Raw genomic sequence first — 22,063 nt, 5'->3', positions numbered from 1 at the left:
TTGCAACCCCCACAGGAATTATAGCAATACTTAACAGGCAGAAGACATGTGTTCTGGGATTTTCGGCGCTACTAAGACTTTAATACATTCCTGTGTGGTCATCTAAGCATCATGCTCTTCCTGACATTAACAAATAAAACATAAATACCGGAATTAAGCATACATTCACCAGTTGATGGTTAGATGCAATATCGTGCACTCTGACTTTACAAGAACGATCGTCTGTACTACGTGCGAATCACTTGCCACCAATTGATTAAAGAAATGGAGATTGGAGTATCGTGTTGAATGGACTGGAGTCACACAACACCATCCCAAATATCACAGAGGATAACAATAAACTGCATCTAAAAATTGATGGTAAAACGAAATTGTTTAAATATTGAGCCTGGCACATATGATATTGATGATTTAAACGATATTTTAGAACAGGCTGGGAAAGGGATCCATGCAAACATCAGTACACTTAAATCTGAAATATTGTCTGTGAATGCATCGATTGACTTTAAGCAGAAAGGTTCAATATCCACACTACCAGGTTTCAGAGAGAGGCAGGTTTTTGAAGACGGGTCCCATTAAATTTTACAAATTTAATCAGACACTGGATATTCTCCAAGCCTGTAAAATCCGAGTTAAGTATAACATCGCAACGAAATCGTATCTCAACGACAGATTGATTCATTCAGTTTATGGATTCTTCCCATCAGTTGGAACAAAGCTTGTTGAGACTCCTACCAACACTATACACCTTCCAGTGATAGTTCAGATGTTGGACTACCTGGAGCTGCACATTGTGGACCGAACAACCAGCTTGTTGAGTTTCGTGGCGAGGAAATCATTGTAGACCTAACATAGGATGGGCGTAAGGTATAAAACCAGAGCAAACAGCGCCCAGAACAGCACTTCGCAGCACAACCGCGAGGCGATAACACGTATGAACTTTGAGTTTCTTAATTCAGTAGGCTTGAAATCTCGCAACGACGTCGTCGCTCAATATATCTCACCTAGCGGAATATGGTGAGCGATTCATTCGCCAGGAATACTTCTCACACAAACCTTATGTATCAACGACATTTAACAAGAATGATGAAATCAGGATTGGCATCCAGCACCAAGACACATTAGTTCTTCCATGCAAGAGTTCCATTTATTTGGATGGATCATTTAAGGAGAAGGATGGTAGTCATATAGTGGGATCATAACTTACACGTAATGTTCCAGGAAATACTATATGAACTTAATGGGGTAGAGGTTGATTGTACAAGTAAGTCAGCATATCATCAACCCTTAAAACATATGTCTCGTCATCAACCTCGGATTTGAATGGGTTAGAGAATGCAGAATGGTTCATAGACGAGCCTGTGGGCAGAACAGCAGAAGAGTAATGTAGATTTGCTGCATGCATACCACTAAAAATGCTTGTGGGGTACTTTGAGGACATATAGGAAACTATTATGAATGCTAAACAGGAACTTAATCTGGTAGGGACTGCAACGGGTAGCAACTCATACATTCGAGGAGCTCAAGAGGAGAATCAAATCATCATCAATAACATTATACGGAAAACTTCACACACCACTGTGGCAGACGACGAGCGAGCTTGTAAAAGTTCTAAATACCTGTACATATCTGCCATTAACTCTCCGGCTCATGGGACGTTTTTGAGTATCCAGTGCTAGCGGCAACAGGCGGAGAAACATGGACTATTCAAACATCAATGAAGCTGGAAACACCGAGATTCTTCATACCTGCATTTCAGACCATCAGAAGGGGGAACTCAGCAAATGATTTCACCATATTTGACAACTGTAATTTAACTAATGCCAGAGTCTACCTGAATTCAGGATTCTGTCCATATGACAATTTACTTGTACAATGGGAACAGAATGTATGAAATCTAGCACTTGACTTGTATGCAGGATTATGTGCTTCTTATTGTGAAGGTGTTGAAGAGGAAGGAAGGCTACTCAGCCCATGGAAATTCAAGGAGCTGGCGCGCATCATGTAATAGACCGTTTAAACAGAATGAGTTAATTAAATCAGGACCAGCAGATGTACGAATCGAATTTGAACCTCATCAAATTTTCCAGAAAACATTGCAGCGTATGCTCTAGTTCTACATGATCGTGTGATTAACTACTGCCCACTTACTGGTGCTGTACATTGTCCTGTATAAATGACCAAGTTCTGTGTCATACCCAGAGCATTTCACAATAACAACTTGGAGTGTGAACATCGTTGCTGACATTCAAGGTTTGTACGTGCAGACAATTCATACATTGCGTTCATAGCATACACAGAAGACGCTGGTATACTAGAGATATTCACAGAAAGCATTGCATCACCGAGGCCTTTCAAGGATGTGAATTATGCTAAAACATATAGAAGTGGAAAGTGGCTAAAACGTTTCTTCCATGGACTGGGACGAACCTGGTATACCTTATAGAATATTGAAAATGGCTCTGAGCACCATGGGACTTAGCAGTTGTGGTCATCAGTCCCCTAGAACTTAGAACTACTTAAACCTAACTAACCTAAGGACATCACACACATCCATGCCCGAGGCAGGATTCGAACCTGCGACCATAGCAGTCGCGCGGTTCCGGACTGCGCGCCTAGAACCGCGAGACCACCGCGGCCGGCATAGAATATTCGATGATCCTGATATCATCATCTACGTCGAAGGCGAGTAGAAGATCGCATGGATGCAACGAATCTTCAAGTTTGCATCTATTCAAGGCCTGGAATTCTACGGGTGCCCTGCTTCCCATCAGCTCAAGCAGAATATGCGTGAAAATCGTGTTGTGTCTGCTTATGAAAATGTAAAATTACTTTTCAGTTGGATTAACGAAAATGAATTAATTTTTTACGTCACACTCTGTGTTTTCTTTCTTTCTACCAAGCTCCCAATCAGGTAGTATGTAGATATACCCAGATCTTATGTTGGTGGCTTCTTTCAAGGACAGGTGATAAGATTTCAGACATATTTGTTACATGTCTTTGGAAGCGGACACGATCACGTGTTCCCGAAAACCTATACGTGCAGCACTATAGGCGAAGTCCCATGCTATCATTACATATATTTTGTTGTCTTCCAACTTAAACGTCACCTCCCTCATGCTTCAAACTAATACCTTATGTATTGGATGGAGTGGGAGGTAACTGATCAATTTAATTCATTTGCATATCAATTAGATATCGAATTGCACCCAAAGCCCCATCTTCCTACTACTCAAGAGATCTGTTTCACGGTAGCGAAGATGAACAAATGGCCATGGCTCTTAAGGTATACATATTAGAGCCTACATTTACTTGACTTTTTTTTCTTTTTTCGGTCCACACTACCTCCTCCAAAAGTATTGAAACGAAACAGCCTGCAATATAAGAGACATGTTTCACAATATGGCATATTAAGAAGTGCTCAGAGCTCTTAAGATATGTATTTTAGATCCCACGTTTACTAGGTATTTTTTTCTTGTTTTGATTCATTCCACCACCTCTGAAAGTTGTCTGCTTACAATATTACATAGGTATATAGGTAATTATAGTTGCAATTAGTGCTGTGTGCTGTGTGTGTTTAGTTTATGGTTCAAATGGCTCTAAACGCTATGGGACTTAACATCTGAGGTCATCAGTCCCCTAGACTTAGAACTACTTAAACCTACCTAACCTAAGGACATCACACACATCCATGCCCGAGGCAGGGTTCGAACCTGCGACAGTAGCAGTCGCGCGGCTCCTGACTGAAGCGCCTAGAACCACTCGGCCACACTGGCTGGTAGTGTAGTTTCCAGGTCTGGTGTGCTATATAAGGGGTGTGAACAACATCAGATGTTCAGTGAGCACTATGGAGGTCACTGAGGTGTGAGACAGTGTTATTAGCATCTGACAGTGTTTAAAGTGAGCCTCATTCTGGATCTCCACGTGGCCAGATCATCGAATCGTGCGGATTTTGTGGGATATTCTGTTGTAACGGTGAAACGTGAGGCAGACAAACTGGCCATCAAGTTTTCGGTCGACCACATCTGACCATCACGATGGAGGATAGCCATATTGTGCCCCAAGCACATCGTAACCCATTCACATCTGTGTCTTCCATCCGAGAACAAGTAATGGACTCCATAGAAAATTCTTTATCATCCCGCAGATGATATTGTAACATGAAAGGTAACACATTAGGATGCAGGTCTGAGGCTAGCAGCAGCTGAACTCAGTAATTACGATGCCATGCGTAGGCTGCTGCTAATACCACAATGCAAACGGTTGTTATTGGAGTGTTGCCACGATGGGGAAGCATCGGTTGCTGATGACTTCACATTGTGTTGTGTGATGAAATGCGGTTCTACACTATTCTGGATGAACAATTTCAGTGACTAGGACGACGCTCTGGTGAGAGTAGCTCAGCGGTTCCGGGCATCATGGTGTGAGGAGTCATCGGGTGTGACTTCAGGTTGTGGGTGGCAGTGATTGAGGAAACTCTGATGGTACAGTGCTAGCCACACACATCCTGCATGTTCATGTGTTACCTGTAATGTGACAATATCATGGTGCCATTTTTCTACAGGACAGTGCTCATCCACACTTTCCTCTATGCATCATCTGCACAATGTTGAGGTACTCTGGTGGCCAGTAAGATCCTTAGATCTGTCCCTGATAGAACACATGTGGAACCAGTTCAGACATCATCTCCAACCTGCGCCAGTACCCAGGATCCCAAGGGCCAGCTGTGGTCCAGCTTGCCCCCAGAGACTATGCAACAGCTTCAGAACACCCATCCCAACAGAATAAGTGCATACATCCAACCTAGAGGGTGTGCAATACCGTCCTGATAAGTGGGTCCAGAGTGTCATGTTTTTTGTAAATGTGAGCCGATTTAGCAGTCACTGAAAAAACATCACATACCATCTCAACACGTCTCAAGTTCCATTTCGTTTCGTCCTCCCCTCTCAAGTGCTTCACTTTTTCTTTTTCTTTTTTATTTCTTCGTGCGGTTTATAATCTAGAAATCTCCTCCAACATCGCACTGCTAGCGCTAAGTATCTACTGATGGGCAATTTGTGAATATTATGTACACAAACCTTTCTCCTGAATCAAGCTGTCTATCAGTGAAAACCATATGAAAATCCCTAAAGTATGACTTTTCAAGTTTCTCCCACTGTAAATCATGACGGAATAGTTCATGGATGAACGGCCGGACGTCAGTTCCAAAGGGCACTTTTATTTCTGCATTTCGTCCCTCTCCCCTTCCGCCGACACGTTGCTCCATCCTCACATCGTGCCCAGGGACATGTTCTGGCAGCGCCTGTGCTGTTGCTCCACCTGCCCTCGAAGTCACTTCAAACCGGCGTATCTCACTTTAAATCAGACTAAGTGCTGGTTGTCAGGCCTTCTTAAGGATTTAATCACTGTCACTATTGAGCAGCGGTTTCCTTTCTAGAATGTCGATAAATTCTTTAATGAAACAGTCCCAGAAGGTAGACGTCGTTAGTATGATGATAATCCAGTCTGCGTAATTCCGATAGGCAACGTTCCAGGACTGTCCACTTATTAGGCCGCTACAATCGGGAGTCCCATTGGTGTTCCTGATCACGATTTTCACCGTCGGATCTATAAACATCTTGGTACATTGGAAGGGTATCTGATAGACGACGGATTTTCATAGACTGAGCTCGTCATTGGCACTGCCAATCAGTGCGAGGTTTTAGTTGGAAGTTGGAAGACTGTCTTCATTTGGTGTTTCCGTAGAATTTATCCTGTCTTCCCAGGTAATTCGCCACAACACGGAATAAATGCAATGGCCACATCCTCCTGAGGTTTCTCTTCTGTTTCCACCGGTTGTACAGAACGTAGGGCTTGTGAGGTTACAGCTAGGGTTTTCCATAGCCCTGTGTCAGAATGATGCACATTAGTTGGACCAATCCCCAAGGACTCATAAGCTCTTAATGCAAAAGTTGTCGCATAATGCATAACTAACAGGATTGGGATGGCCGTAGCAAACATGACTTATGGGTGTTGTACCTCACATGGGGTGGCATCCCAAGCGTGGGGGGCTGGCAGCCCTGCAGACTACACACACTTGAATATCAAGCTCGTGGAGATAAGTAGATAATTCTATAATGACTGTCAATTAAGTTAATATTAGACTGCACGGATGTTCATTAGAGCCTGTTTCATATAATTTATTGAAGGTTTCACTTGCTTCAAAGTATTTCTCCAACAATAACAAAAATAAAGCATAACCTAAGGGCTGGTATCTGCGTACTTTAGACTCACGTTTACATACAGATTTAAGACGTTTGCGTAAGTATTAAGTGAAGAGTTTAGATTGTTTTCCTTACACGTACATTACGTAGTGCCATATCTTCTCGGAGAATTGAGGGTTTTAAGTCATCTTTTATTTATTTCCAAAACGCGTTTGCGCATTCACGATGTTAGGCCTAACACTTCTGGTGTACAAGTTTTGAGTTTTAATTTAAGTGCATTACGTTACTATATTAATAGTATACACATATATTAGTGTTTCATATAACTTCAGTGATCTGCAGCTAATAGAATATTATTGTTATTGTCTAGATAAATTTTGTAAAAATATTGTAAACAACCATGAGCGAGAAGTGTTTGAGCTTCCATAGAAAATTTAGTTCTAGGGCTATATGCAGCTGTTGTGACAGATGGTTACATTGGGGGAAATTTAGTGGCATGGGAATTGGATATGGGTCTCTTCCATGGTATTGCAAAGTATGTTCAGGGGGTAGGAAAATAGCTGAATAGGAAGGGAACATTAGAGCCTTTAAGGCTGAAATGAATAGTGCTAGAGGGGAACTGATGAGGCTAAGGGGAAGAGGGTGCAGACAGGTGAGAAGTGGTAGCAAGGAACAGGGGCACAGAAAGAGGACAGTATCTGACAGTTTCATCTTTGGCACAAACAAAAGATTTGCCTTGCTACCTCAATTAACTACGGAGGAGGCTCAGAGAGATGTAAGTGTACTTCATTCTCAACAGCTTCCACCAGGAAATCAACTGTTTTAAAAAAAGTAGAAACTAGGAGGAAAAATTTGGTGACAGATACAAGGTTCAAAGTTTTTCCAAGCTTAGTGCATATCTTAGCTAAGTGACAGAGGATGTAGGATCATTGTGCAAGGGTTTTACAAAGCTGGATCATGTCATAGTGGATGGAGTGGGAAACAGTATTGATTGGTATCAGGGCTACAGTATTGAGTGTGATCTGGTAAAAACAGCAGCTGCGACGAACCATAAAACGTTGGCTTGGTTCCTACTTTCATGCAATATGATCAGCACTATTCAATTGAACAGGTCTGTCAGGAGGGTCAATATGGAGCTAGATCAGCTGCTTTGGCCAGCTATTTTCTCAGTCATAGATTTGGTCCATATTGATGCTATTTGTAGGTGCGACTTCACAAGGCATGTTTCAACACTAATCTAACACGTGAATATTTCAACAAAGACTGGCTAGTTCACGTGAAGGGGAAAGACCGTATGTATACGTAAATTGTGGGAACGTAACTCTATGATGATTTTGCAGTGACACTCTGAATTTGCCAGAAGAAAATAAAAAGCTACACATGCAAGTAACATTTCCGATGGAGTCATTATCAGCCGTCATTCATTCGTAAGATCTTGATTCTGAAGTGATGCTAAGCCTAGCAGCCCACATACGGTCGTATGTTAATTCTCACACCCTACTCACCCCAACAGCAGTCTCGCACCATGAACCCTACAAGTGAGTTCTCTACAGATACTGTCTTCATTCCAAAGTCTGCGCATATCTCAAGTGCCAAAAATGCGGCGCTGCAAAGTGCTAGCCAATGATCTTTTTGATAGCAAGACTACAAATTCCCATCCATTCAAAAGTTCTGCAACATTACTCCGTCGTTACATACCTGGCCTTGTAGTTGTTATACAATCCATAGCTACTCTCCCATTCTTCAGCAGTTTGATGTTTTACCTCCACATATGCACTTCATGGAAATTGGTGTCCTGACTTCCCCTACACTGCTATTTGTTTAGGTTCGGCAATGATGAGCTATCTTAAAAGATTTTAGGCCAGAAGACATTCACCATCCATGAAACGGTGACAGAAAGTCGAGCCAGTGCTCTACAAGGAGAAAAAAATTCCTCTTCACAAAGCGCCCAGTTGCTTCCCACAGAACGCTAATATGTACGTATGTCTGTCAGTGGCTGCCCCTCATATGGCGTTCCCGGAAGGTGACTTAGCGCAAAACAAAGTTTCTATGAAGATTGATTTTCCCGGATGACCATGACTGAAAAAACTGAGACGCTCCATGAAATCAGGTTTTCGTCATACAAGGAAAGATTTAATATAGAAGTGGACAGCTTATCCATTACAATCGTTAACAATCTTATTAAGTGACAGGAATAACGTTCGGACACTAATGATTTTGAATCGAATTATGAATAGCACATGAGACGGACCAGTCCGTCAATAGACTGCCGCATATCAGGCTATCCCAATTTGCCACTCGCTGTAGTCGTACTTCCAGAACATCGTCCTCAGATGTTCAAGTTCTTGGTTGAAGCCTATGTACCAATGTTTCGAGTATTGCATTCCTCTGCACCAGGTGATAGCAGCTGTCCATGTGTACGAACAGGTCGGTGTGTGCCTTCTTCCAATTCTCGCTGCTGCCCAATGTGCCATCCACTCTTCTTCGCTCTGGTGAAAAAGAGAGTGTGCAGCACATGTGACTAAGTCATGGTACCACTTTATGTTTCTTCCGGGAGCGCCAGTCGTGCAAAGTATGCAGGAGCACTGTGAGGTTTGGTAGGTAGAATATAAGATAGTGCTGGAAATAAGTCTGTGCTTGCACAGCTCGGTCAGTAGAGCACGTCCCCATGAAAGGCAAAGGTCCCATGTTGGAGCCCCGGTCTGACACACAATTTTAATCTACAAGGTAGCTTCAAATCAGTGCACGCACCCCTGCACAACAAAAATTTATTCTGGCACTAATTCTATATCAACTGCAAGGGTACTTATTTCTTTGTATATCCTTGTTTAGTTTCATTAATTAAAAGTAGTATCAAAGCAACTGATGAAATTCACCGAGTCACATTATAGTTTCTGTTCTGTATTTTACCTTTATGTTTTTTGTTTTGTTAGTATATTTCTAGTGTTTCAGCAGACACTTTTTATGAACTATATTCATCCAGTGGAGTACTTTCGCATTTTACTCTACGTTTTTATATGGGTTTGCTGAGTTGTATATACACTCCTGGAAATGGAAAAAAGAACACATTAACACCGGTGTGTCAGACCCACCATACTTGCTCCGGACACTGCGAGAGGGCTGTACAAGCAATGATCACACGCATGGCACAGCGGACACACCAGGAACCGCGGTGTTGGCCGTCGAATGGCGCTAGCTGCGCAGCATTTGTGCACCGCCGCCGTCAGTGTCAGCCAGTTTGCCGTGGCATACGGAGCTCCATCGCAGTCTTTAACACTGGTAGCATGCCGCGACAGCGTGGACGTGAACCGTATGTGCAATTGACGGACTTTGAGCGAGAGCGTATAGTGGGCATGCGGGAGGCCGGGTGGACGTACCGCCGAATTGCTCAACACGTGGGGCGTGAGGTCTCCACAGTACATCGATGTTGTCGCCAGTGGTCGGCGGAAGGTGCACGTGCCCGTCGACCTGGGACCGGACCGCAGCGACGCACGGATGCACGCCAAGACCGTAGGATCCTACGCAGTGCCGTAGGGGACCGCACCGCCACTTCCCAGCAAATTAGGGACACTGTTGCTCCTGGGGTATCGGCGAGGACCATTCGCAACCGTCTCCATGAAGCTGGGCTACGGTCCCGCACACCGTTAGGCCGTCTTCCGCTCACGCCCCAACATCGTGCAGCCCGCCTCCAGTGGTGTCGCGACAGGCGTGAATGGAGGGACGAATGGAGACGTGTCGTCTTCAGCGATGAGAGTCGCTTCTGCCTTGGTGCCAATGATGGTCGTATGCGTGTTTGGCGCCGTGCAGGTGAGCGCCACAATCAGGACTGCATACGACCGAGGCACACAGGGCCAACACCCGGCATCATGGTGTGGGGAGCGATCTCCTACACTGGCCGTACACCACTGGTGATCGTCGAGGGGACACTGAATAGTGCACGGTACATCCAAACCGTTATCGAACCCATCGTTCTACCATTCCTAGACCGGCAAGGGAACTTGCTGTTCCAACAGGACAATGCACGTCCGCATGTATCCCGTGCCACCCAACGTGCTCTAGAAGGTGTAAGTCAACTACCCTGGCCAGCAAGATCTCCGGATCTGTCCCCCATTGAGCATGTTTGGGACTGGATGAAGCGTCGTCTCACGCGGTCTGCACGTCCAGCACGAACGCTGGTCCAACTGAGGCGCCAGGTGGAAATGGCATGGCAAGCCGTTCCACAGGACTACATCCAGCATCTCTACGATCGTCTCCATGGGAGAATAGCAGCCTGCATTGCTGCGAAAGGTGGATATACACTGTACTAGTGGCGACATTGTGCATGCTCTGTTGCCTGTGTCTATGTGCCTGTGGTTCTGTCAGTGTGATCATGTGATGTATCTGACCCCAGGAATGTGTCAATAAAGTTTCCCCTTCCTGGGACAATGAATTCACGGTGTTCGTATTTCAATTTCCAGGAGTGTATTTGTGGCTATTCTTGATGTTGACCGGCTGGTCACCTCCAAGCTAAACGAAAAGCTTTTTCCCCAGATGCCGGAAACTAGCTATTGTATTCACAATAGCCAACAGGACAAGCTAGTAGGCACTGCCGGGATGTGATACCTTATATCTTCAATTTGTGACAGAGTGAATTTTAGCTTGAGAAAGGGTTTGCTATCTTCGCTTTTGAATTTTATGTATTTTAGCCATATTTGTTACTGAATACTGCAGTAACGAATCTTACTGTCCAGATGCACTAAGTACTGAAACTGGTACAAACGTTCAGTGCGTCCAAGGTAGAGGGAGTGAATGCAAATGAACAATGACAAGTTACGAAAGGCCGATCATACATGTTCAGTTTCGTAGAGGGGTTGCGCTTATTCTCACACGCCTGCGTACGTCATCTTACTGTCTGTTACAACGCAAGAGACCATCAGATCACGATACAAGTGGTGTACCGCATTTATTATATACTTACACGGAGATGGTGTCTGTTCTTTCGGACATGTCTGAAAGAACAGACACCACTGATGACCTGCAGCCGTCTAGAACGAAATTAGAATTATATATTTTAATACCTTCAGCTGCTGACGGGAATTGATATATATCAACGGGGACAGTTGAAAATGTGTGCCCCGATTGGGACTCGAACCCGGGATCTCCTGCTTACATGGCAGACGCGCTATCCATCTGAGCCACCGAGGGCACAGAGGATAGTGCGACTGCAGGGACTATCTTGCGCACGCCTCCCGCGAGACCCACATTCTCAACTTATATGTCCACACACTACATTCTTAGTGTCCCTACCCAACACACTCATTACTCGTGGAAGACATTCTTACCAAGTCCCGTAAGAGTTAGGGCAATATGTGTGCATCCGCACAGAATAAGAAGGCCACCGCCGGTATTGCCAGAACGATATTTTTATATGGAGATGGTGTCTGCTCTTTCGGACATCTCCATATTACCTGAACTCTTACGGGACTTGGTATGAATGTCCTCCACGAGTAACGGGTGTGCTGGGTAGGGACACTACGAATGTAGTGTGTGGACATACAAGGTGAGAATGTGGGTCTCGCGGGAGGCGTGCGCGAGATAATCCCTGCAGTCGCACTATCCTATGTGCCCTCGGTGGCTCAGATGGATAGAGCGTCTGCCATGTAAGAAGGAGATCCCGGGTTCGAGTCCCGGTCAGGGCACACATTTTCACCTGTCCCCGTTGATATATGTCAACACCCATCAGCAGCTGAAGGTATTAAAATATATAATTCTAATCTCGCATTTATTATAAGCTGTACAACTTTTCTGCAAAAATGTAGCTCCCAACACAGTGTTCGGAGAGATCCGAAATGTGTATTGTGAAGTGGAAGAAGGACGTCGTAATGTGGCGAGAACGATGCATTTCGTTTTCCATATCTCGCGTGAATGAGACCATATTTTGGTTTACTTTACGTTATTGTCTTTTCGTATTTTTCTCTGCCTAAATACACCTGACATGTATGTCCTCCTTTGCCTGTTCTATGCGTGGAAGACTCTTTTTATCCATTTGCTTTCTTCGTGTTATCAAGCCGCGGAAACACTGAAATCAGTAGTACACGTAGGTTATTTTGGTAGTCATTGAAAGTAAAGGAACGAAAATCAGTCAGGTCCAACAAATGCGAATATCGAGTTTTCACGGCGGTACACACCGTTATTCTCCCGTGATGTAAATCATCTTGCGTACCTGCAAACTGTTGACTTGCGGTTCACTCTACAAGATAACCGAAGTTTCGTCTGAAATCTCTAAGAAGGAAGATACCCACATCTTACCGAATATTACACCTTTGATCTCCTGAAACGAATCAGTTACAATTTTTGTGAAACTGATCTATTGCTCTGTACGAGGTCTTTCAGAGGTTACGTAACTTCACTTGGTGGAATGAATGCCTGTAGAAGGTTGTTTCTCTACTTTCCTGTCGCAACTCTTGCGTGTAGACGCAGCGTCTTCCATGACGTAGAAGAAGCACATACAATTCGTGCATGTTGGTTTCCGTAATTTCATGTTTGTAGGGGTATTTTCGCGATCTCAAAGTGACAGTCATAATGCCAAAAATCATATTATAGTTTTTAGGTTTTCGCATAGTAACGAAGGCAATACGAAAATACCCAACACGTAATTAAAGCAGTAATTTGTGGTCCCTGGCGTGTATCCTTGGTTGGCAGTCACCTCTCTCTGATGGTCCGCTTTCCTGTCAGGCACAGCAACGTCGCGCAGGTGTTTATCAGCACTGTTTCGCTGTTTTTCGAAATCATCATCAGTGCTCTCTCTTTCGACATAGATACGCTGAATTTGTCGAGCAAGTCATCGATTTTACTCTGCTTGCTCAGAAATAAATACACTTTCACTTATGCAAGGCTTGCAGTATTTTGTCTGGTACGTATTGCCCAGAATTAAATTAAAATTCCTTAAGATCTCTCAATTTCGATGAAGATTGTGAAGAAAATGCCGGAACTGGAAATTCCTTATACATTGTTCCCAACTAGGATTTCCTCTGCTCCACTAACAAGTATCATTATATTTGGCTAAAAAGTCCCTCTCTCTAAATGAGTCATTACTGGAACAGTCAGGTCTACCTAGAGAATCCATAAATATTATAAAAACTGATGCATGTATGTCTGCTCACATCTCCTCCTAGAACAGCGGACCTATGTCGACCAAACTTACTGTGCGGAAATCATCGGTGTGGGAATAACAACGACCTACCTACTAAGGGGAGGGGGCGGGGGGTGGAGGGTGGGAAGGAAATGTAGCCCACTTACGCAATATTTGAGGATGAGCCTTGCAACAGGCTTTACGCATCGTTTCAAATCTTCACAAAACGTTTTCTGGCCGAGGACCTCCTCAAAGAGATAATTCGAAAAAAAGGTTATCGTTTATTACATTTTCGCTGTTCATGCAGTAAAACTGCCGCATGAAACATGATGTTTTATTTTCTTACTTCCTTACCACCAGCTGTATTCGTGACAAATTTTGCAGAAAGTAATTCACATACACCACTGAATGCACAAGGAAAATTATTTCTTTGTGTGACACATAGTTTAGGAGATATGACACAATAAACACTGAGATCATGAGAAACTGCGGCATCATGTATGACGTTTCAGTTTATTACATATTTACTACTAACTCTATTCACAACACATTTCGTAGACAGTATACACACCTGCCGCTGAATATATGTAGAAAAATACATTGTTGTACGACACATAGTTCATGGGAGTTGACGCCATAAACACTGAGACGCGTGAAAAACTGCTGCTTCATGCATGACGTTCAAATTTATTACTTATTTACTGCTAACTATTCACAACATATTTCGCAGACACTAGCCACAGCCGTCCGGTGTGGCCCTGCGGTTCTAGGCGCTTCAGTCTGGAACGGCGTGACCGCTACGGTCGCAGGTTCGAAATCTGCCTCGGGCATGGATGTGTGTGATGTCCTTAGGTTAGTTAGGTTTAAGTAGTTCTAAGTTCTAGGGGACTGATGACCACAGATGTTATGTCCCACAGTGCTCAGAGCCATTTGAACCTCTAGCCACATACACCACTGGATATATCTGTAAAATTATACTAATGCACAGCACACAGTTCAGGAGATACGACGTTATAAACATTGAGCTGCTTGAAACTGTAAGTGCAGGACGAAATTCGCGAGATATGAATGTCTGTGAAATATATTTTACATTTCGGTACGTGTGCAAAGCCATCCCTTGAACAATTTTAACCAAATTTGGTACACATATTAGTGGCAATCTGGAATGTGGGTAACAGCCATCTACATCCTATTGGGATGAGCATGATAAGGTGGAGAGAGAAGGTTTAAGGAGGAGATTGACAGACAGCGATGGGGAAGTAGGAGATGGGCAGAGTTATGTGGGCGGAGGAAAAAATGGTTCAAATGGCTCTGAGCACTATGGGACTTAACATCTGTGGTCATCAGTCCCCTAGAATTTAGAACTACTTAAACCTAACTAACCTAAGGACATCACACACATCCATGCCCGAGGCAGGGTTCGAACCTGCGACCGTAGCAGTCGCGCGGTTCCGGACTGTGCGCCTAGAACCGCTAGATCACCGTGGCCGGCTTGGGCGGAGGAGGTGGATAGAGTGAGGGGGAGGTGAAATGCGGAGAGACAGGACAGAAAAGGAGATTGACAGAGAAAGGAAAGAGGACGCGATAGACGAAGACATTCAAAGGAAGAGAGGTGGAGAGAGAGGTGACGAGGGGATGAACAGACAGAGGGGGATGGGAAGTGTAGGGGGAAGAGAAGGCTATAATTAGAGGGGGTGGAGGAGGTGGGAAGAGGGGGAGGAGAATATGGAGAGAGGAGGGAGGAACGGAAGTATAGAGACAGGGGAAGAAGGAGATGGAGTAAGAGTCGGGGGTTGAAGGATGTGAACAGAGCGTGGGGGTGTAGGAGGTGGACAGGGAAAGGATACAAGGGAGATGGACAAAGAGGGGGTGAAGGAGGAGAGGGGCAGAGAGAGAGAGAACGAGGAGATGGACTAAGGGAAGACTGGAATAAACACATATCCAGACAGTGCTGGGTACTCATCTAGTAAAAACTAGAAACGAAAGTCAGTGGATTACATATGCCTATTGTGAACATACTGATGTCAAAGGCAGTCGAAAATAAGAAGCAGTCTATTTGGATTGTCAGAATCTGGTTTTTCGGTGAATTCAATATGAAAATAGGCTCATGTAAAATGTGACATTTCAAGTTGTGGCAAACATAATTCTACGTTTTTTTCATTACCAAACACACTGATCTAGAGTAGATTAACAAAAAATTTGAAAATCAATATCAGCGATGTATTTTTGACTAGTTTTTTAAATTTCGTAACTGATGGACTCACAGTGGCAAAGTGATTAAGACACCGAACTTTTATTCAGAAAGTACATTGCTCAGCTCAGATTCTGGACATCCTGATCCAAACATCGTGTGTTTCATTTTATGTGAAAACCATTGATTGAAACAGTCAACAACCACTTTCCTGGCCCATTCCTATTCAAATGGCCTAGTGACTCCTCATCCTGAGTCTCGATTTAGGCGGGAGTTTTATCCCTAATCATGCTTCATTCTTTAGTTTGGTGGTCAAGAGACCTGCACAAATATAATGGTTTTCTTTCCCAAGTCCAATCAAAGCACGCTTATAAGACAAAAATTAATTAAAGCACCCTTGGCGGTATGTAGCATCTTCACGTTGATAATTTTTGCAGTATGGATCGGTCAATGTTTAACCCTTCCCACCAAACCAGCCGAAAAGGCGTCCAGATCTCTTGGATACCGTATCTGATCTTATGAGCATTGATCCAAAAGCTTCCAAATTTCTTCTGAGGGATTCAAGTTCGTTTTGCCTTCAAACTATTGGCAGGATCGATCTATTGTCAATACCTGTTAAGACAAGTTTTGGGTTACAGTGCCATAACGAATGTTGATGTGGATTTTAATTTACATATCTTTCTTTGTATGGACTGTCCAGCGTTGTCCTCCAATAGCACTTTGCGCAATGGAAGTCCTATTACCACAACACGTGCAGTTGTTTCAGTTTTCAGTGTAACCTGCAAAGATACTGAAGTTTGTCGCCACATAAGGAATCTGTATTGATTTATCGACTTCTGAAGAAAGGCAAAAAGTGTAGCTTCTCGTGCATGACGTAGGAATTTTCACACTGAAGCATTTTACGTTATTCGCCATTTGTATCATGGAGTGACAAAAAACAAGATGTTCGTGCATTCATATGAATAAATCCTGTAACATGTGGCTATGAGGGGACCACGAGATGCAGGGGGAAGCATCCTGCTAGACGACTGTGCTTCATGCGTCTTCGTGAAAACCATTCTAGGAGTTGATCCAAGGGACTGGATCCAAGGCTTGTTGTCCGCACTCAGGTTACTGACAATGCATGATGGATGAGTCTGAGAACAACAATATCTATTCTTAAGAGAACACAGATGTCAACTGTGTTAACTGATGTCGAGAGATTTTGGAAACTAAACATTGCTCAGGAACAGAATATTTTTGGATTGAGCTTTTTGGCAAGTGTGTGTTTTTAGCGTGTGGAAAGAGGGTGTTATGCAACAGCAATAAAAGTTGAATAACAAATAGCTGAACTGGCAGGTCAAAGAATCTGCACAAGCCAAACAAATTTAAGGAAATATCCAGGGCTTGGGGATGAATGATGAGACAGAATAATACTCCCATTTGCGGGAGTGGTAGGGGAGACAGCCTGACTCATTTATTGTTTACTTTAACCCAAGAATTTGGTCCCAGGTGTAATCAATGACTATTAGAGTCATTGTTGATAGACCCCAGGGTCAGTTCGAGCCAGACACCATCTCACAAGCAACAACCGCCTTTTATTCTTTTCTCTAGGGTGTTGCATTAGCATTAGGCAAATCCCAACCTTACTAATCGACAGATCGTCGCCCAGCAATGACATGCACTGAAACACTCCAGATACCAATGTTCGGTTTGTCTCAAAGCCACAATAACACCTATGAAAGTGACCCTGAGGTCATTAACATAATGGGAACCTTATTGTTTTCTTTATAACGTTTACATGTGGTAGGAAGTTGTTAATGTTTCAGGGCAGTTTTTAAGGGGCTCCGGAACACCCTATACTTGCAATGTTAAAATAACGCTTATAAATTACATCTTTCCTCACAAAGTATTTGAGGTAGGAAGTTGAACTTTTTACAGATTATTTATTGGAATATGGGCTACAACTTAACACAGGGATTTTACAAAATTTTAGTTCAGTTATTAAAGATGATTTTTTTTCAATTGTAATGAAAATTCACAACATTTGTTTGCAATTTTTATTTATATATTCAAAAATATACAGTTTTTTGGAAAAAGGCTGTGTTAAATTATGCAGAAGGTACTGTGTAACATTTACTGAAAGTTTGAAACAAATATGTTTTGAAGATCCTTAGAAAACATGTAATTAGTATGAGAAAATAAAAGTTTTGGGAATCGAGCGACAAAGATTGGATTAACTTTTTAATGCATTCCAGGTCCATAGGATGGATTATCTTCATCCTCTGCAAACTCCTCCTCCAGCTTCCTCTTGTTCCTCCTCCTGTTTACTCTTGCTTGTATCTCTAGACTCTTTACAGCCCTGTCTGCAGCCCGAAGGCGTTCCTTGTCTAAAGCAAGCATCGCTCGTACCATGTTAGAACCTATCTTCATTCCCATATTTCTAAATACCTTGCACCTTACAATGTTGCCATCATTGAAAGTCGCAACAGCATCATACACACCAAAGTGAAGTGTTTCTATTCCAACAAATACAGTCTTGGGGATTCTCGACCATATAACACTATTTACACTTTCATTGGGGTTTTGAGTTTTTCCATGAATACACTTTTTCAACAGTTCAGGTGCTGCTAAATCTCTGAAAATAGGTTTTATCACCTCCATTATTGCATGAGGCAGACTATGCTTATGAGTGTACACTTCACCAGTTAGCAATCCTTTGTTATATTTACACCAACTGTCTTCTTCTTTGGGACACAAGCTATGTTGGGGATTTTCATCGGTTGAAGAAGTATGAAAAAAAAAGAGCCCAAACAGCCTTCTTCATTTCGTCGACACTTTGTGTATTTTGCCTAATAGCCATTCCATAATAGTTCTGTATTTTGTCAATTACACTGTCAGTTAACCTTCCCTTCCCATCCAACCCTTTACCATCACTGAGTTTTTGTTTTTTGTACGAAGCTTTCAGTCGCCGAAGTCTTGTTCCCATTCGCTTCTGTACGTGTCCAATACACTCAAATTTCTGCACTATAACATCATCACCATAGGGCTTCCGTCCTTGAACATGTTTGAAACTTTTAGAATCACCGTCACCAAGGTAATTAACATATCGCACTTTATCACACGCCTCAAAACGCTGGAATATACTGGCAACACCAGCCACTTCCATTCCTCCACTACTGCCACTATAGTTAGCTTTGCAATTATTTTCATGTGTACCTTTATATTTTTGTGGACATCTACAATACTTTGATATTACTGCTACATCTAAAACTTTCCCTGTATACATACTGGTGGCAGATACTACACCATGAAGAGATGTGTGTCCCTGTTTATGCCAGGTACCATCGAACGCTGCAGTCAAATCTCTGTTACCATTATTTTCCATTACTGCCTCTTCCACGGCGTTCTTCATAGATTCTATACAGACATCTTCTACTTTAGACCCTATTAATTTATTATAGGTCGTAAACTTGGTTGGGGGATTTGGAAGATTCATGATGCCACAGAAAATTGCACCTGCAGTAGCACCCTTACCAACTGAACGCAAGGAATAAACAAATCTAATGTTGTGTTCGTAGATTTTGCTACCATTTTCTTCAGTTGCAGTTACTGCAACACTGTTCCAAAAGGTGGTCATGTATGAACACTTATCACATTTCAGTTGTATTTCACTAGCAAGTCCGACGTGCTTTGTTATGGAGAGTTCCAGACCAACTTCACTACAATGAATACATCTTACACAGTTTGAAAAAATTCCTTTGAGAACCGACATATCAAATATTTCATTCACATCCGATTCGCCCATAAAACATTCATAGTTTTCACTCATTGAACCAAGCTTCCTCTGTGAAGTATTTTCTTTCCCACTTTGACTGCTATGGGCAAGTGTACTTGAGAGGTTAGGTTCACTCACTTGGTTATCGTCTTTATTGTTTACAGTAATAACACATACCTTTGGTTTTCCAACATTTCTCCTTTTCTTAAAAGCCTTCAAAGGATTTCTAATAACTTTACTTTTACTCATTATTATACTTCAACAAAACAGAGACTCAGAAACAGAATTAATTACGAATATTTTCGAGATAACGACAGAGTAAATAAACATGAAACAATCGACAATCACACCAGCGATATATATTGAACCATCACAGGTTAGCCACAACATATACTTTATCTCACGTCACTAAAATGTACCTGATGAACACGGACGTTAATAATAACACCATTTGACAGCAGTTTAACAGCGCCACAGTGGGTCACGCCTATGTAGAACACATTTCAAAAAAAATTTAAAAATAGTTGTAGTCTTCGGAATTGAATAAATTATATATCTATTAAAAGGTAATAGTCTGCAGATTCAGAAAACGCAAAAAAGTAAAAATTGAACTTTTCATGATTTTGAGCCTTTCCGGAGCCTCTTAAGATTTTTATAATAAAAATAGTTACGGTACAAAATTATATAAATTTAGAGAAAATATAACAAATTATAAAAGAAAAGACTGTAAAAAATTACTTACTATAAAGTCTATGAATAATATATTGCCCTCAGGAGCCGTTATTAAACTTTCTGTGAATGTTTCATTCAGTTCCCTATTTCATTTTTTCTTCTGTTGTCAGATGATACTAGACACATTAGAGCTTATCCCATAACATCACATCACTACTTGTACAACTATCATATTATTTTTTCGAGTTTCATGTGAATTATATAATTACTGTCTTCAACATATTAATTTGTCTGCCATTATGAATTGCAAATGCCCTGGAATATTTTTCGTACCGTGTAAAGTTGCATTTATTGTCATGCTGTCGTGAAGTGCAGTAATCCATTAGCCTGCACTCGACCTCCATATCGTCCTCTTCTCTAAGAATGTGGAAACAGTCATCGTGAAACTAATGACGAAGTTAACACTTGCACATAAGTGACACTCCTTGTTGTGGCTACTCGCTGTGGGATTTCATCGAAGTCATGTACGAAAATCGTTTGCATTGAGTCATAGAATTTATGCAGCCATCGAACTGATGCGACATTGTCATTAACGTTCAGCTCCGACTTATTTGCAGCGTCGAATTTCACAGCAGGTTTAGTAATGAAGAAGACGTGTCCAAGTTTTCAGGTTAAAACTGAAACAATAATTTATTTTTTAACTGTGTGAATCGTGATATTGTTTCCTAATCTATGACAGAATTATAGAAAATGTGGCTCTAAACATGTTCCAGTACTACATACAATACGAGTACTGGTATCGTGCAGCCGGCCGAAGTGGCCGTGCGGTTAAAGGCGCTGCAGTCTGGAACCGCAAGACCGCTACGGTCGCAGGTTCGAATCCTGCCTCGGGCATGGATGTTTGTGATGTCCTTAGGTTAGTTAGGTTTAACTAGTTCTAAGTTCTAGGGGACTAATGACCTCAGCAGTTGAGTCCCATAGTGCTCAGAGCCATTTTTTGGTATCGTGCATTTGTTGATTGTGGGAATTGCAACATTCAGAAACCGGTAGACATAAATTAATCGCTCCAGTTACGCGCTCAAATAGTAGTTCAATAACCAGAACGCTTCATGACTAAATTAATAATAGCAGTTGCAATACAGATTTCAATAGGGATCCATGTGAGGTTTACTTTCGGAAATTTTAACATCTGGGGTAATTTAATTTAATGTTTGATTATAATTAAAAATTTCACCATTTTGGTTGGTGAGATTAGAGACCGTTTTAATATAAGAGTTCACACAGAGGGCTCACATTTCAATGTTTTCTTATATATTTTGATTAGTTGACTCTTCCTCCTGTCGGTTCAACAAATTTAAGAACCTCACTTAACGTATTTAATTAATTATTTATATTTAGTCGCAGTTAAGCATACCTAGCATGTGTGTGAACTATATTACTAAAAAAAATCGAATAACAAATATTTTCTTCATATAGTTAATCTCTTGGGCTAGAGCACATGTTATTTACAATTTAGTTATCATTTCTTTGGTTCACCTAAGTTTATGTGTACTTTTCTAGGTCTCTACGCTATTTTATTTACATCTAATGTTCTTCAGTAACTACGCCTTCCAACGAACTATACCATCAACGTCTGAGCTATTCGGAGCTATTCGTTTCTCACACAAACATTTTCCTTTTTAAAGTTCAAGATACCCTGCTTATTTCATTAATACGCTTTAGCTGTATAGTTTGGTTCAAAGAAAGTTATCTGGAGGGCACATAATATTCGTACAGGATGAGTACTTAATTACTGAAGGTGCTGTACTTTCCATTCACATAACCAGTTCTTGTTTTCAGTAACGTTCTTAATTTAATGTTTTGATTGTAACCATCTGACTGAACTCAGGTTTAGTAGATTTTATATCCTGACCTGGATTAAGTATTAAATGGGAACATAATTCATGGATTGAGAGGCCTTTGACTGTTGGTGCAGTCAATGAGTGTCTGTAGTTTGCTCATTTGACCTGTCAATAACAAATGTAATCAAATGGCTCTGAGCACTATGGGACTTAACAACGGAGGTCATTAGTCCTCTAGAACTTACAACTACTTAAACCTAACTAACCTAATGACATCACACACATCCA

Source organism: Schistocerca serialis, chromosome 1 (genome assembly GCF_023864345.2).
Source record: "Schistocerca serialis cubense isolate TAMUIC-IGC-003099 chromosome 1, iqSchSeri2.2, whole genome shotgun sequence".
NCBI classification, from domain to species: domain Eukaryota; kingdom Metazoa; phylum Arthropoda; class Insecta; order Orthoptera; family Acrididae; genus Schistocerca; species Schistocerca serialis.
The sequence above is the reverse complement of the archived record's forward strand: the minus strand, read 5'-3'. Positions refer to the sequence as shown.